Source organism: Manis javanica, chromosome 3 (genome assembly GCF_040802235.1).
Source record: "Manis javanica isolate MJ-LG chromosome 3, MJ_LKY, whole genome shotgun sequence".
Lineage (NCBI taxonomy): Eukaryota > Metazoa > Chordata > Mammalia > Pholidota > Manidae > Manis > Manis javanica.
In genome coordinates this window covers 185,080,878-185,098,629 of record NC_133158.1, presented here as the reverse complement: position 1 = coordinate 185,098,629, position 17,752 = coordinate 185,080,878, and positions in this window count along the sequence as shown.

Genomic DNA, 17,752 nt, shown 5'->3' with positions numbered 1-17,752 from the left:
GTAAGAGATAAGCTATAGGTTTGTTTTTGTGTTTAGTTTTTTTTAAGAAAATACTTAGAGACTCATGCGTTGCAAATACCAGACCCTATGGGAGTTTGGGCTAAAGCACTTCGACCTCAGGCATGAGACCAGCAGTTTACTCTCTACAGAAACTGAATAATCTATGCTCCCTGTTGGCAGCTGCGCTCAGAAAATAGCGCCCAATGCAGGGCAGCCGGAAGGCCCCGAACTTCCTAATGACAAATCATCCCACACCACTAAACTACATGCTAATTGCGCCTTGGCATAAGGATCAATGAGACCCACCAAATGGTTATGCTAATAAGGCATATGGAGCCACACCAACCAGGTCAGAGCATGAGAACTACATAAGCAAGCCTCTCCTTCCCCTCTGAGTCCTGCCCAACTCATTTGTTTCACAAAGAGCTGAAGAATAAAGCTTTCTGCAGAAGAATCCTGCTGTTGTTGCGTGCTGTTCTTGCCAGCAAGGACGGGGCACGCGACAAGTGGTGCCGAAACCCGGGAACCAGAACATCACCGGCACAGGGAGGACCCTTCAGACATCTGGAGAGGATTCAGAACTGCAGGTCAGAAGAAAGCCCGGAGGGGTAAGTTCCGAGAGGCCCCTGCTTTTTAGGATGATGGTTGATGGTTCTCTGTAAATAAGGAGGCACCATGGGGAATGCACCGTCATTAGTCACGGCGCTGCAGACAGCTCTCAAAGAGCGAAACTTGAAGGTCTCCAGCAAAGTCTTAGGATCTTTTGTGAAGGAGATAGACCGTGTGGCCCCCTGGTTCATTTGTTCAGGGTCCCTCTCAATCCCGAGCTGGGACAAACTGGGGAAAGATCTTGATAGAGAGGAGGAGGAGGGTAGCCTGAGGGGAGGCACCAGGCCCCTCTGGAAACTGATTAGAGCTTGTCTGCAAGATGAGAGATGTGAAAAGGTAATAAAAGAAAGTCAGAGAGCATTGACAGATATCCAAGAGAGCATGTCAGAAACGGAACGGGAAACAGAGAGCGCGCGCGGCCGAAAAAAGGCCACAAAAACGAAAGTAAAGAAACCCCAGAGTGAGGGAGAAAGCCTGCCTAGGGCAAAAGCGAAAGAGCCCCGAGAAGCGAGTGACGATCGCCTCGGAGAAAATAGTAAATACCCCTGGAAAGAGTTGAGGGACCTCCAACTCTCCAATAGGGAATCTGAGGAGGAATTAACGTCCGCAGAGGAAGGGGAAGAAAATAAAACCGCAGAGTGCAGAAGTAAGGGAACCAGCAAAGTTGAAAAGCGGACCAAGGAAAAAATGAAAGCAGGGTGTCCCCCGACGCCCGTTGCCCCGCCACCTTACGTGAGTGGCGCACTCTCCTTTTGCCACCCAGATACTCTTCAGGCAATTAGACAAATGTTTCCTGTATTTGAGGATAACGGTGTACGCTCTCACCAACCCCTGAGTCATAAACAAGTTAAAGACTTAGCGGAATCCGTCCGAGCGTATGGGGTCAGTGCCAACTATACCATAGCACAAGTTGAGAGATTAACAGAGACAGCCATGACACCCGCAGACTGGCAATATGTAACTAAGGCATGCCTTTCTAGTATGGGGCAATACATAGAATGGAAGGCATTGTGGCATGATATCAGTATGACCCAGGCACGCGCAAACGCGGCCGAAGGACAGCCTGCGTGGTCATATGATATGCTGATGGGCCAAGGACAGTGGGTAGCCAACCAGACTGCCTTCCCCTTACAGGTATACGCACAAATAAATACGTGCGCTGCCAAGGCATGGAAAGCCCTCACCAACAAAGGAGAAGTATCAGGCAATTTGACAAAAATTATTCAGGGGCCGAGTGAGCCATTTTCTGACTTTGTCGCTTGTATGATGGAGGCCGCAGGCAGAATATTTGGAGATCAGGAACAAGCAATGCCCCTAGTGGAGCATTTAGTATTTGAACAATGTACCAAGGAATGCAGACAGGCGATAACACCCTGGAAACAAAAAGGGATACACGCCTGGTTGAAAGCCTGTAGAGAAATAGGAGGGCCACTCACCAATGCGGGCCTAGCCGCGGCCATATTACAGAGCCACAAACAAGCCAGGATCACTAACAGAAGTATCAAATGTTTTCAATGCGGGAAATTAGGACATATAAAGAGAGAGTGTAGGAGCCCAGTTTCAGAGCAAACAACCCAAAAGACCCCTGGGTTATGCCCTAAGTGTAAGAAAGGCAGGCATTGGGCCAATGAGTGCCGGTCTATTAAAGATATAGAAGGGAAACCCTTAGAACTGCCAAAAAACGCCCAGAGGGGCCCCCGGCACCAGGGCCCGCAAATATATGGGGCAACCAGCACGCAAGTGTCATTCGGGAACAACCAGGCCCCCCAAGGAGAGCCACTTCAGGTTCCGCGGGATTGGACATCCGTGCCACCACCAGAATAGTGTTGACTCCACAGATGGGAGTTCAGCCTATCCCTTCAGACTTTAAAGGCCCCCTACCACCAAATACCGTTGGGTTGCTCTTAGGGCGCTCTTCTGCTGCCTTGAAAGGCCTGACAGTCCATCCCGGAGTCATAGATCAAGATTATGAAGGACAGGTAAAAATCATGTGTTCGGCCCCTAGAGGAATCTACCCTATATCTCCGGGAGACCGCATAGCCCAGCTCTTAGTTTTACCTAGTCTCCACGCCAATTATCCTGCTACCAACACGGAGAGGGGAGAAAGGGGCTTCGGCTCCTCTGACTGGGATTCAGCCTTCATAGTATTAGATTTAGCAGACAGACCAAAATTAACTCTTCAAATAGAGGGAAAGAGCTTTGAGGGAATCCTAGACACTGGAGCAGATAAAAGTATTATCTCTGCAACCTGGTGGCCCTCCAAGTGGCCTGTGACCCAATCCTCACATTCATTACAAGGTTTAGGATATGAGTCAAGCCCTTCAATTAGTGCCAAACCATTGAAATGGCGAGCCCCTGAAGGACAAGAGGGTACAGTCACCCCTTATGTACTCCCTCTACCGGTCAATTTATGGGGGAGGGATGTCATGAGAGACTTAGGCCTCAAACTCATTAATGAATACTCCACCCCCGCCCAAGGCATGATGATGGACATGGGATACATCCCTGGCAAGGGGCTGGGGAAACACCAACAGGGACGCATAGAGCCCATCCTGCCCAAAGTAAAGAATGACCGTCACGGCCTGGGTTTTTCATAGGGGCCATTGAAGATGCCATGCCCATACCTTGGCTCACAGAGGAGGCCGTATGGGTTCCTCAGTGGCCCCTATCCTCTGAAAAATTAGAAGCAGCTCATTGCTTAGTGCAAGAGCAGCTCCAAGTGGGACACCTAGAACCCTCTGTGTCCCCATGGAACACACCCATATTTGTAATCAGGAAAAAGTCGGGATCATGGAGGTTGCTTCATGATCTGAGAGCAGTAAATGCTCAAATGAGAATGCTTGGACCCGTACAACGGGGACTGCCACTCCTCTCTGCCTTACCCAAAGAATGGAAAGTGCTCATAATAGATATTAAAGATTGTTTCTTTTCTATACCTCTAAGCTCCAAGGACAGGGAAAGATTTGCTTTTACTTTGCCAGCTATTAACCATGAACAACCCGATGCCAGATTTCAGTGGAAGGTCCTCCCTCGAGGAATGGCAAATAGCCCCACCATATGTCAACTGTATGTTCAGCGGGCGCTAGACCCAATTCGTAAGACCTATCCCACGCTAAAGATCATCCATTACATGGATGACATCCTTCTTTGCTCCCCACAACCAGCGGAAATAGAAGAAGCATATATAGATCTCACTAGATCCCTAGAAAATTGGAGACTGAATATAGCAAGCGAGAAGGTCCAAAAATCTAGTGTTAGCAAATTCCTAGGAGCAACCATTTACACAGATGTAATTTGCCCCCAAAAGCTTGAGATAAGACATAATCAATTGTGAAATTTGAATGACTTCCAAAAACTCCTAGGGGATATTAATTGGTTGCGCCCATACTTAAAGATACCCACCACTGAGTTGACACCACTGTTTAAAATCCTAGAAGGAGACCCACAACTAACGTCACCGCGCTCCCTCACACCTGAGGCATTGCAAGCCATTTGCAAAGTGGAACAGGCTTTGATGACAGCACAGCTAAATAGGGTTCAATTGAATGAACCCTTTGAGTTGTGTGTCCTTCCCACCCCAGATCTGCCAACAGCAGTCTTATGGCAGCACGGCCCACTGATCTGGATTCATCCCCAAGCCTCTCAGGCTAGGACAATAGAGTACTATCCGGCAGCCGTGGCCAAACTTGCTTTGAGAGGAGTAAAAACCTCCATGACACATTTCGGAGAGGCTCCAGCTAAAATTATAACCCCTTACAGCGTAGAACAGATACAAGTATTATGTGCTATGAACGATGATTGGGCCATACTTGCTTACAGTTTCTCACGAACCTTTGATAATCATTTCCCTAAACATCCCCTCATCAACTTTGCCAAAAATCATCTCCTAGTATTTCCTCGGGTCACTAGCCTAACCCCGCTGCCTCATGGAAAAACAGTTTACACGGACGGGTCTAAGACAGGCACAGGTGCCTACGTCCATGATGGCAAAGTTGTGACAAAAGGCTACACGCCTGACACTCCACAAATAGTGGAATGTCGCATAGTCTTAGAGGTCCTACAAATCTTTCCTGAACCTTTAAATATTGTGTCTGACTCCTGTTATGTAGTTAATGCAGTCAAATCTCTAGAAGTGGCCGGGCTAATCAAAGCGTCCAGCCCAGTAGCCACTTTGTTCAAACAGATACAATCAGCACTACTTCATAGACAGTCTCCTTTGTATATAACTCATATCAGAGCACATTCAGGCCTTCCTGGGCCTATGACTCAAGGCAACCGCCTGGCAGACCTTGCAACCAGAAATATAGCTTTTCCCCTGCTAGACCCTATCACCACAGCTTCAAAATTCCACACACAATTTCATGTCACTGCCGAAACGCTGCGCAAGCGGTTTAGCATAACCAGGGCCGAAGCTAGGAACATTGTCCTTAGCTGCCAACATTGCTGCAGCTTCCTTCCCGCACCTCATGTTGGGATCAACCCCAGAGGTATTAGGCCTTTACAAGTCTGGCAAATGGATGTGACGCATTTTTCACCTTTTGGGAAACTTAAATACGTACACGTATCCGTGGATACTTGTTCAGGAGTCATCTTTGCCTCCCCATTGTCAGGAGAGAAAGCTTCCCATGTCATCCAGCACTGCCTTGAAGCTTGGAGCGCATGGGGGTTACCGCAGATTCTGAAAACAGACAATGGCCCAGCCTATACCTCTACAAAATTTGCTCAATTTTGTCATCACATGGGGATAAAACATATCACTGGCCTTCCCTACAACCCACAGGGTCAAGGGATTGTGGAACGCGTGAACCGCACGCTCAAATCCTATTTACTTAAACAAAAAGGGGGAATTGAAGATATACCCCCCACACCAAAAACTGCCATAGCCCTAGCACTTTTCACTATAAATTTTTTGAATCTGGATGCTCAAGGCCATACAGCAGCGGATCGCCATAATCAGTGGCCAAAAGACCCACAAGAACTAGTAAAATGGAAGGACGTGTTATCTAACCAATGGAAGGGCCCGGATCCAATCATAATCAGATCCAGGGGAGCTGTGTGTGTTTTCCCCCAGGGTGAAGAAAATCCCTTCTGGATCCCGGAGCGCCTAACGAGGAAAGTCCTAAACAAAGGAGATGACTTCGCTGTACCTCCTGACCCTGCTCCTGACACTGGAGACCCCGACTCAGGGAGTATTGAGATGGGGAATCCTGTCTGCCTTTCCTAAGCCTATGCCTGTCCGTTTCAATGCAGCCGTTTTCCCCCACTTTTTCACCACCAACTCTAGTATGAACTTGCCCTACCTAGAAAAGGACACCCTAACAGCCCTGTTGGGAGAAAACCGATCCTTTGTAACTAATGGGTCATTATGCTTCACCACTCAGAATCTAGCTGGCTGTATCTCCCTGAAACGGAGGAAATACGGATGGTTCAGTGACATAATTCTAGAGGCCAGTGGCCTCCCCGTTATGTCAGCTAAATTTGAAGGGCCTAATAAGGAAGGGAGCCCGCCCTATAAGAACATGACTATCCACCAGATGGTTCTCTGGATCAATGGCACATTTGTACACTCTCCCAGGAACAATTCCACCGACAGGCCTCGTCAACCCAAATATGCCTCCCATTGTGTGGGCGACTATGAGGGAGAGCTGTGGCCCTGGACTGACTGTCAGTCAACTGTAGTAACGTGGGCAACTGAGAGGCAGGAGTTTACCATCTCCCCAGATATGGAGGGACGGCCAGCCAATGAGGCTTGGTGGCCAGTAAAGGTGCTCGAAGGCGAGTTTCGTCAGCAGCTGAGCATGAACCCCTTCCATAAATGGATGCTGTGTGGAGTCAATGGCTCGTGTACCGACCTCTCCCCCTTTTCCGCCCTCCAGGGTGGGGGAATCGGTGTAAAAAATATCACCTTTTGGTGCGAGAACAACCACACGCGCGCACACTGGAACATGACCATGACCCATAACAACGAGAACTACACGTGTTCAGCAAAATCAGGTCCAGAGTCACCTAATTCCCTTTTTCCACCTTCTCCAGTATGCGTATACCCCCCATTTCTGTTTATCTTATCCAATAGTAGCTTTGACTCCTGCTCCAATGAAACCTGCTTTCTGTCTCAGTGTTGGGATGCGCGTAACTTTACCAATGCTTTGGTAGTCCGCATCCCCCGTTGGGTCCCTGTTCCCGTAGACGCCCCTAACACCATGACTCTGTTTCGAGAAAGGCGCGATTTCGGCGTTACAGCCGCCATAGTGCTCCTGATCTCCGCGACCGCGGTCGCAGCCACCGCCGCTGGTATAGCTTTAGACAACTCCATCAAATCGGCTACAGAGCTCAATAACCTTGCAGCCTCAGTAGCTTCTGCCCTGGACCAACAGTCCACACTTGATGGCAAACTGAAAGGAGGAATAATGATCCTCAATCAACGCATAGATCTCGTGGAGGAACAAATGGAGGTGCTCTGGCAAATGGCCCAATTGGGATGTGAGCGGAAATATCGTGCCCTCTGCATCACTAGCATTCAATATGAAAATTTTACACGGGCAGCTAATCTGTCACGAGACCTGTCCCAGTATCTTTCAGGAAACTGGTCCCAAGACTTCGATGGGACACTAGAAGAGCTGTGGCGAGAAATTATCCACATCAACTCCACCCGTCTAGATATCTCCGTAGCGGAAGGACTCTCTTCCTGGTTCCTCAGAGCTCTCTCCCACGTCAAGGAGTGGGCGGGCATGGCTGGGATGGGCGTGTTCCTGCTTGGAGGTCTCATGCTCTTACTCTGGTTGTTATGCAGACTCCGCAACCAACATAAGCAGGACAAGGTGATCCTTGCTCAAGCCCTAATGGCGATAGACGTTGGCGCCTCTCCCCAAGTGTGGCTCAACATGCTTAAGAAGGAAGCTCGGCTTTAGCTTGAGGTAGCTCTTGCACCCTGAGCCCATGTGGCACTGCACCAGGCCCGAGTACCTCAATGCTTAATCGCAGCTTTCTTTAAGAAGCTCATGGTGCAAGAGGGTTAAGAAAAAAGGTCCAAACCCTTTGTACCAAGCGGTCCCAACGCCAGCCAGAGGATGCGAGGCAAAGCACTGCAAGAGGTCTTGGACCCCTCTGAGAGGCATGCCTGACTGCATAGGGGTAGATGCCCAGAACCCCTCTCCAAAAAGGGGGCATCAGGAAGTATGATGGAGGTCAGGCCTCTGTCTCCGCCTCTGCTGGCAAGTTCCGCCTTGAGCTTCTGTTAGACAAAAAAGGGGAAGATGTTGGCAGCCGCGCTCAGAAAATAGCGCCCAATGCAGGGCAGCCGGAAGGCCCCGAACTTCCTAATGACAAATCATCCCACACCACTAAACTACATGCTAATTGCGCCTTGGCATAAGGACCAATGAGACCCACCAAATGGTTATGCTAATAAGGCATATGGAGCCGCACCAACCAGGTCAGAGCATGAGAACTATATAAGCAAGCCTCTCCTTCCCCTCTGAGTCCTGCCCAACTCATTTGTTTCACAAAGAGCTGAAGAATAAAGCTTTCTGCAGAAGAATCCTGCTGTTGTTGCGTGCTGTTCTTGCCGGCGAGGACGGGGCACGCGACAGCTCCCCTTTCAGGCACATCAGACATGGCAGGTGGAAGGAGTGAGTTATAGAGTGGAAAACAGGAGATTCATTAAGTTTTGTGCACTTAACAATGGAAACCCCAGGATTTTCCTTTTCAATTCATATAATGTTTCTAGCCAGGTACTGGCTCCTAAGAAAGGATAGAAAATTATTCTTCAACAAAATTGAGAAGCACCAAGAAAACCCTCTGGATATTGGCAATTAAGAGTCCTTTAAAAATAACTCTGTTAACTAAGAAACTTTTGTCAAAATCCATCCATTCACCAGCCCCAGCAATGCAACTTCTACTGAGCGTTTTTTACTCTTAAATGGGAACAAACATCACCAAAATTGTGGTATGCCTCTCATACTACAGACAGTAGCTAAAAAAAATAAATATGTATATGCAGGAAACAAAAGATAAACACAAATAAAAACTGTAATGATTTAATTCCCTGAAAAAGAGTTGGCAGTTATAAAAGAATAGGAAGTTAAAAAGAACACCAATCTGACATTAGGAAATTACTATTAGAAATGAAAAATAGGATAGCTAAAACAAAGCAAGCACTAATATGATGAAAATCAAGAAATCTTCCTAAGTATACAACAAAAGGATAAAGAAATTAAAAATAACATGGCAAAGAAAAATTTTAAAAAGCAATGATATGAAAATTCCATTAACATAATCACAGAAGTCCTAGAACGCGTAGGTAGAGAGAATCAAAAGGAGGACATCATCAAGGAAACAGCAAAGATGCCTCAGCTAAGTTTACTCTAGAAAAGAGAAGCTGATTTTGGTATTGCAAGTACAAAGGGCTTTCAAAACAGAAAATGAGCGCTACACACAGCCTTTAAGAGAACTGGAGGCACAGTCACAGGAAACTGTGGATGAAAGGAAACGAGATGCCCAGGGGTGCTCCACACACCCAGGGTGAGTCTTAGAATTATTTTAGGCACCAGTCACTTTTGGTAGACACCGCCGGAAATGCCAAGACTTCCAGAACAAATCTGGCATCTGACAGTCTCAAGGGAAACCACAGCCCAGAGTCTCAATTGTCAATGTGGGTGATTCTCGAAAGCTTTGCAAAACAGCTGCTACAAATCAAGACTCTTGGAGAAGGTGGATTGTTTCTGTTCTTAGTGTTTCCAATCCTGAGTCAAGAGCTTACCATTTGCCCATTGTGAACATGCATCTGTCCAAGAAGTTCCTCTCATTGGCAGATTCTAACCCCCTAACTGTCTGGGAAGAGGATTTTGATAATTCTCTTCTATGGAGTGGAGTAGACAGAAGGTGGTGATGATGATATTTCTATGACCACAGAGAATCCAGTACAGAATGGAAGAGCATCCTTCTCCAGAGTGAAAGTAGCCAGACAATTCCGCAGAACCACAGATAAAAAATGAGGAAACCAATCCATACTGATAGAAGATACCACATCTTTAAGGTAAAAAGAAGGGACAAAAACCTAAAGAAATGGAATGAAGAAACATCAAAATCAAAAAAGTTAAACAGAGAGAAAATCAGACTGATATTAGAGTCTTAGAAAGCAGCAATAGGTGATGGAAGACAAGAGAGGAAACCTTTAATATTCTGGAAGAAAATTAATTTTAACCTAGAATATCTTGTTGAACCAATGTGTCAATCAACGTGAAAATTAAATTAAAAACATTCTCAATAAGAAAGTACCCGGAAAAACTATAAACATTTCTTCCCTTTAATATCTTAGTAATTCCTTACACAGTGCTCCATGAAAAGGAAGAAATAAGCAAAATTATGACACCCAGGAAGCAATAAATGTATTGTAAGAGAGTCTGAGGATGATGGTGCTTGAGACTAGAGTCCAGATCACTCCTGACGGAGGACAGAAGGATGGAGTTCCCTGGGAGGGGGACGGAAGGGGGCACTGGGAGTACGAGTCAGCAAATAAGAGAAAATGAGTTCAGGCACACAGATCGCAAAAAACGTTAAATACTTAAAAGTTTACCAAGTTTTAAGGAAAGATAATCATAGTATATAATCTAATCTATAATGGATATTTATATATTCATAAGAATGATAATACTTAAAACTTGGCTGAATTCCCTGGAGGTTCATTCTGCTGCAGGAAGGGAGATGGCAGGGTGAGTTAAGAGAATGATATCCTCATGTTTCATATCTACTAATATGTATTACTTATGCAATATATTATACATAATCCTAATGTATCATAGCAGTAAGGAAAAGTAGATAACTAGGTCAAAAATTTATAAATCAAGACATAACATTTTTCATTGGGAAGTAAAAACAAACTAAAAAACAGCAGCTAAGAGATAAAATTTGTTGTCTTAATAAGAAGTGTGAGAGAATGAGCTATAAATATATCATGCTAGCCTGGGAAGAAAGTGGAGAGGAGAAAAGTTCAGCCTGTATTCTATTTCTAAAAAAACAGCTATATATTCTAATTTAAGAAATTTGTCTTTATTATCTAAATATTCAAACTGAGTTTCACAAGGATGTCAGCTTTGGAGCAAGACAGAAATAGAGCAAACCAAATAACTCTGATTAGGAATTAGAATAAGTAAAAAGTACATTCAAATTAAATATACATGTATGTGTGTGTGCTATACTATAGAATGTGTGCAAGTACTATACAGCATTTTAACATTTATAAGTACATAAAGAGTTGTACAAATTAAGAAAGATGCTTAATGATACCTTTTGCTTGAGTTATATTGGAAAAAGCTATCAATTACATAAATGAATGACTGCTATGCATCCATATAAAATAATATCAATAACAATTATAACCAATTAAACCATTACATGCTCAAAACAATGCCAAAGGGTACACACTATCATTATTCTCATTTTACAGATATGGAAACTGAAACCCAGAATTTAAGAGACCTGCCAAGGGTCTCACAGACAAAAGTGGTGGAGCCGTGATTCAAACCCTGTTGGTGTAGAGGACGAAGAGACAGTCCAATACGCTGCACACTACCTGAACTCAGCAAGATAAACCTGAACATCTTTTCTCTAAAATCTGTCTTTTCTGTCTTATTTATCTACACATTCCTGCAAGGCCAGGGTTCTGAGTAATTGCGGACTCATTGCCCTTTCCTCCTGCCCCTTTCAACTCTGATGACCTTCCACGCGTGCTGCTCCCACTGCCTTTACACCATCTCCCACCTCCCCTTAGGAGCTGCCTTCTACTCCCTCCTCAGTCTCCATTTCTAACCCACCCTCTTGGTTGACACAGGAATTAGCCCCCGACACAACTCTTTATTCATTCCTTTCTTGATCCGTAGTAATTCTAAATGCTTTCTTGCCGTGCATGATGCATTCTTCTCAGTCTGTTCTGACCTAACGCCCTCATGGCTCTGTACCAAGACCACCACAACGCTGCATGTCCCCGGCCGCTCCACCACCACCACGTGCTCAGCATCTTCAGGCTTTTGTGTATGGTCCCTTGCTTGGAAATCTCCAACTTCTTCTGCTTTGGAAACCCTGTTCAACCTCCAAACCTAGGAAATATTGCTATCTCCTTGGAAGTTTTCCTCAAGCCCTTAAAAATCCATCTTCTTTTAATTTAACTGCAGTTTTCTTTGACTGTGGTATATGTTCATACCATCGTCTTACAACTTTATTTGCAAGCTTTTCTCTTCGAGCTCCTTACTGCACTTAGTTTTCTGTGCAGCGATGAAGATGTGACCATCGAATCCGCTCCCAGGAGCTCGATGACTGGTGCTGCTGCTGGGAGCCTCTCCATCCACCTGTGAACTTTTGCCAAAGCCCAGCCTCCCTCGAGCTGCTCACACCCAGAAACTGAGGGCTGAGGCTCACTTCTCTAGACGCAGAACTCCTGGACTGCTGTGGGGTGGCCAAAGCCGGTCCCTCTTCTAAGTCAGTCCTTTTTCCTCCTCTCTGGACTCCACAGGGGCCACACCTGCCCTTTTTCCCTCTCCGGCTCCTTCTATCCTTCCCTCACAGCCATTTCCTCCACATTCTCCCTCTGACCCAGTACTCAAACAGGATCCATCAGCTTCTTGGAGGGTCCAAATAACACACAGCCTTCTTGAGGAAAAAATGTGTTTCTTATTTAAATTTGAATTCCCTAAGACCTAATATGTAATTTGCATATAATAAACACTTCGAAAATATTGTCACTCATGGTCTCTTATGGAAACTGGCTATAGAGTTACAATTGTTGTAGTTTAGATGTGTTTAGGTAGATGTAGACCAAAGTATTTTGACTTTCTCTTAAAAGTGTTTTGGGGGAGGAGGTGTGTGAAAACAGTCACCGCAGAGCAAAGTCACCTAATGTTATCCAGTCATTTCAGGGAGGAGTATTTTTCCTGTATAAGGAAAATAGAAAGAAACATAATTTAAAATGACTCTTCAGAATTTATAAAATAAATATATTAGTCCACTCTTCTGAGAAATCTAGAGGTGTTTGTCATCAGGCACAGATGGACTCAGGAGCTCAATTAAACTCAAGATCTAGTCTCATACTTTTCATATACAAATTCTACTTTCTTATTTGTCTTGATACTTCCTCTAATCAGTGGCATGTTTTTCCACCATTATGGACCTAAGCTATCAGCAGACGTGAGCTTACATCCTTTCCTCTTAGTGACCATCAGTGATGGGAAATGAGGGGGACTGAGGCAGCCTGGGAGATGGGGCGGGAAAGGGTGGCTGGGCAAATGTTGTCAGCATGGCTGATGTTTGGCTTTCCCTCTGCCGCCCTGGGTTCCCTGCCCATGTGTAGACAAGTTAATAATTTTTAGCTAAATAAACCTGTTGTCATCTACATAACCAAAAAGCAACTGTTTCAAAGTCTTCTAATGTCAGGAGCTAGAGCATCAAGCATTAGGAATATTTGAAGAAATTAATTCATAGTACATAGAAAAGGAAGCGTTAATTAGAATCTAAAACAAATAAGGGGAGTTAAACATTTATGCTGTACTGCACCTATACTCTGCAGATTTTTAGTGAATGATGAGTTTTCTAATGTAAGCAGTACGCTACTGGCTTTCTTCAGAGCCCCTGCTCGCTGTGGGATGGCCTTTGACTGAGGGAGATGAGGATCTATGAAGGTCTGGCAGTGAGCACTGGTTTTCTATCCCTCTTCCCTACAGATTGCTGGTCTAAGAAACCTCACCCCTCCCTAGTCAACTGTGTTCTCCTGTTCCTGTACTTATAGCACTGTTTGTCCATGTTTTTGCTTATATTTTACTTAAAAAACTAAAATTCTGAGTGGTATAGGTCAAAATAGCTTGATAATTTAATCACCTGGCATGTTACTATGATTTAGCTTCAAATTGACTGAAATTCAGGGCAGGGAGGGCTTTTTGGCTCTTTTTAAAACGTCTGGCTATGAAAGCAAATCACCGAGCCACACTGTTTTGCTCTTCAGGGCCAAAAATAGATCTTACTTTTCAGGGCTCAAATGGACCTTCTGATCCCACTCTAACCAACTGTCCCTGAGCTGGGTTCTGCAGAGCCCCATTAACATTTTGATGAGAGGACGAAAACACACACTGGTGTGTCATCTGTTTTGCTTTTGTAGAAGTAAACCTGAGGGAAAAAGGGTTTGTGCATGTCATATCCATCAGCCTTCTTTACCAAAAAAGAAAGAAGAGAAGGAAAGGAGGGAGGGAGGGGAGAGAAATCTGAGAAAGAAAGTTAAGTATCGTCAGAGAGTAAAAACTATTCTGTAACTAGACAAATTAGAAAAAAAATCAGGTTGGGACTGCAAGCATGAAAACCAACTCTGCCATTAATCAGACTGCGATGAAGACATGGATAAAGTTGGCTTCAGAATTAGCAGGAAACTATTTCTCCAGAGGTCAAAAAGACCCACCAGTCCAGAGTCAATCACCACTTGACATGGCTGCCTCAGAAATCAATCAGGGCAAGTCTGTATTTTGCAAAGGAAAACCACCCCTATTGCACCTTACTGAGAGGCATTCCACAGTTACTTTGGAGTTCCCTTTCTTGATGCAGAGAACAAATAAGCCTCATTTGGAGGTACTGGTTTAGTAGGAGTTAATTTGTCTTTAACTCTTTGACATTAATGGTTAAAGACTGTATTTATTAATTTACTGTATTCTATTTGCTTTACAAGTACTTCACACTTACTAATAAATAAGTCTTTTGAAAATGTAAGTTTATTTATAAGACTAAAAATTTCAATTTATAACTATGGTGACTATTCAGAGCTTTTAAATGTTTATAAATTGCAGCTTATATAAATTTTTAGACTACTATTTAAAATAACAATCTAAATCAATTTCTCAATTAAGCATTTTAAATTAGAATGCCAAAATTAATCTATTTTAAGTAAATTATTTTTAATATTGCAAGTACTTTAAAATGAACACATTCTGTAACACAATTATTACTATTATTGATTTGCTTATTATTTTGATACTTTAATTTTTCCATTCTAAAATATTTACACTACACAGAAATAACCACATTATAGTAATTTTGAGAGAGCTGAAGGCAGTCAGACGATGTTTGTGGTTATCAATCAAATAATTTTTTTCTCCACTTTTACTGATATATACATCACACATAGAAACAATTGTAAAAAGCCTAAATGCACAGTTCAATGAATTCTCGCAAAATCTGTGACCAATTACCAGCATTCAAAACAAAAAATAGTATTATCAGCAAAATGGAGGATGCTTTAAACCTTTCTCCATCAATATTCTACAAAAGGAACCATTATCTTAACTTCTGTCACCATATGTTATTTTTTTTCTGATTTTGAAGATGAATGGAAACACACAGGATGAAATTATCTTCTCAGTTATCTTAGGATTCATACTGACCAGAGAATTTGTCTAAAATGCAAAATTAGAGGTTCTTGTCTCCAGTACTGATGGGATCCACTTAGCTCCATTTGCAGAAATAATGACAGAGGTTCCATAGCTTTAAAACCTTGGTTAGCAAAGTTCACATGCTTAATTTTTAAGTTATATTCAATTACCAAATGCTTTTCCACTATAAGAAGTATGCAATACTGCAAACTAGATTATAGATAATTTTTATATAACATCAGTTGTCTTTGTACTTTTTTTATTCCTTTTAACATATCTAAATACATCTTCTAATTGGATTCTCTGTAGTTCTTTCTGGCTCTATGACACTTCTAGGATTACTCTAAAAAGTTTTTTGGGCAAGTTTTCCTCTTTAACTCTCAGTTTTCTTCTCTATAAAAAGTTAAATAATATTACATATTCATAAGGTTGTTGTTTGATAAGATATAAAGGATTAAGATATATAAGCACATATTAAGTGTTTAACCCATATATGTGCTCAATAAATAGTTTTCTTATTAGAATGATATCCTCTCTTTACTCATTAAAACATTAAAATTTATTATGGAATTGAAGTATAGTTGCGCATTCCCAAACACAATCTCAATTATTGTAACAAATTTTCCCTAATAGCTTTAATTAAACCTGCCTGAGCAATTACACATACTTTGCATATGTCCTGATATTTTGTTGAAATAGCATCTATATGAAGTTGTAATTTATACAATTGGAAAGGTAAAATTACAATAGAAATAGGGATAATTTTTGTATGTATTGCTTGACTTAATTAACTAGCGTGCAAACATTGTGCTTTGACTTAATTAACTAGCATGCAAACATTGTGCTTTTGTAAAGTTCTTTATCCAAAGCTATAGCAAAAAGTACAAAATTCTGTGGTTTTGGATATATTTCTTTAAGTCATAAAGGAGACTAAAAGCAAAGAAATGGGCAAAGTACTTACTAAAAGTACTGATGGACAGAAAATGTAAACATAGTTACACATATTATTAGAAATATCTGTGACTTCTTTTCAGAAAAACAGATTTTCTTCAGCAGCTGAAAGTATCCAAGGCTGACTAAAGGATGATTAAAATGTTTAAAACATAAATTCAATACAAAGTTCACAGTGTGGATGAAGCTGGTCTGTTAACTCATGATTTACAGAACTTTTTTATTCTAAATATTTGTTCTTTTTTAATTTCATGAGATTTTAATTAGAGAATACCCTATAAAATGGTTCATTAAGATTATACTCTAAAATGACATCAGGCATATGAAAGAATCTAAGGAAATCTTGAGCTGTACAGTATTTTTTTAATTCCATAAAATATATGCAAACATCTCCTTTGGATGGCAGAATGAGGCACCAACCAAAGCCAGAAAGCTGTACAGTTAGTTCCTTGATCAGAAGCAATGCTATGTGGAATACCATGACAGCAGATGAAGCACTCAGTGAGTCTACAGATGGATGCACTGCATACCAAAAGGCAAATCAGTATCCAGAGTTAAACTGTATTCCAGTAAGAAGGAAATGCTGCCCCTTCCAAGGTGGAGGCAGTCCAATGCAATCAACCTGCCCCCAGGTAGCTGATCAGCCTGCAGCATGTCTCCCTATCAGGGAGGCGGGGTTGGGCCCTGCAGCTGGCAGGCTGGGTCCTCAGAGGTGGCTACAGTCAAGTCAGCCTGGGTGAGCAGAGCTCACTGGTGCTGAGCCCGCACACAACCTGTAGCCCTGCCATCACAGTCACTGTGATGACAGGGGTGGCTGGAGACACAGGCTGACTGGTATCCACAGAATGGGTCATCTTACCCACATAAATATTAAAATCCTCCTCTGCTGAGGTCACCCTTTGTAAGCATTCACATGAGACACAAATACTTCATGTTTTTTGCCCATTCAGAGAGAGCTTTCCACACAGTCCTCTTCCCCTAACTCCCTGTCACCAATTTCCCAATCGTGCTCCTCCCAAGGCCCTGACCGTCCAGGCAAACCACTGATCTGAGCAAGTGAATTTGTAAGTAATGCACATCTGTCCATTTCCTCTTTCATGCAAAGTGAATAAACAAGTGCACTGCTCAAAGTTCTTCCCACAGGGAGTGCTGCCCTTCGCCACCGTACATCAGGGACGTCCCAGAGGGAAGCTGTAGAGGTTGCAGTTGTTCACTCTTGGGTGGTGCCTGAATAACATGCAGAGCCATCTGTAAATCAGACCTGAGTCTTCTCCTTTGTCAGGCCACAGGAGAAGGTGGGGAGAGAAGGCAGTGCAGCAGGAGTAGGGGCCATTGGAATTTCAGTTACTTCACAAAACTTGTGCCTCCAGGGTCCATCAAGACCTGATTATGTATTTGACGACAGAGAGTGGCTATGCACACCTGACTTTATGGTTTGATGAGTCAGATTACAGGCAGTTCAGGATGGGCCACTCAGCCTGCAAGGTGACTTTATGGTCCATGTTTAATGTTCAGTCTCTGCTAAAGCACAGTATCAGGCCAAGAGCTGTTTCTCAAAGGGGGAGTAGTTATCTGCAATGGTTGTCAGGGCTTTGCTCCAAATCTAAAGAGAATGAATTGTAATTTACCTAAAAGGCCCACCAAAGGCTCCCAAGGGCATCCCTAACCGACTTCAAGCACCAGTGGACCTGCAGGCAAAATGGCACAAGGAGTAAAGCAGCCTGTGCACCAGCCTGGACAGGCCACAGAGCCTTTGTTCTGGGCTCCACTCCAAACCAGCAGCTTTTTGGGTC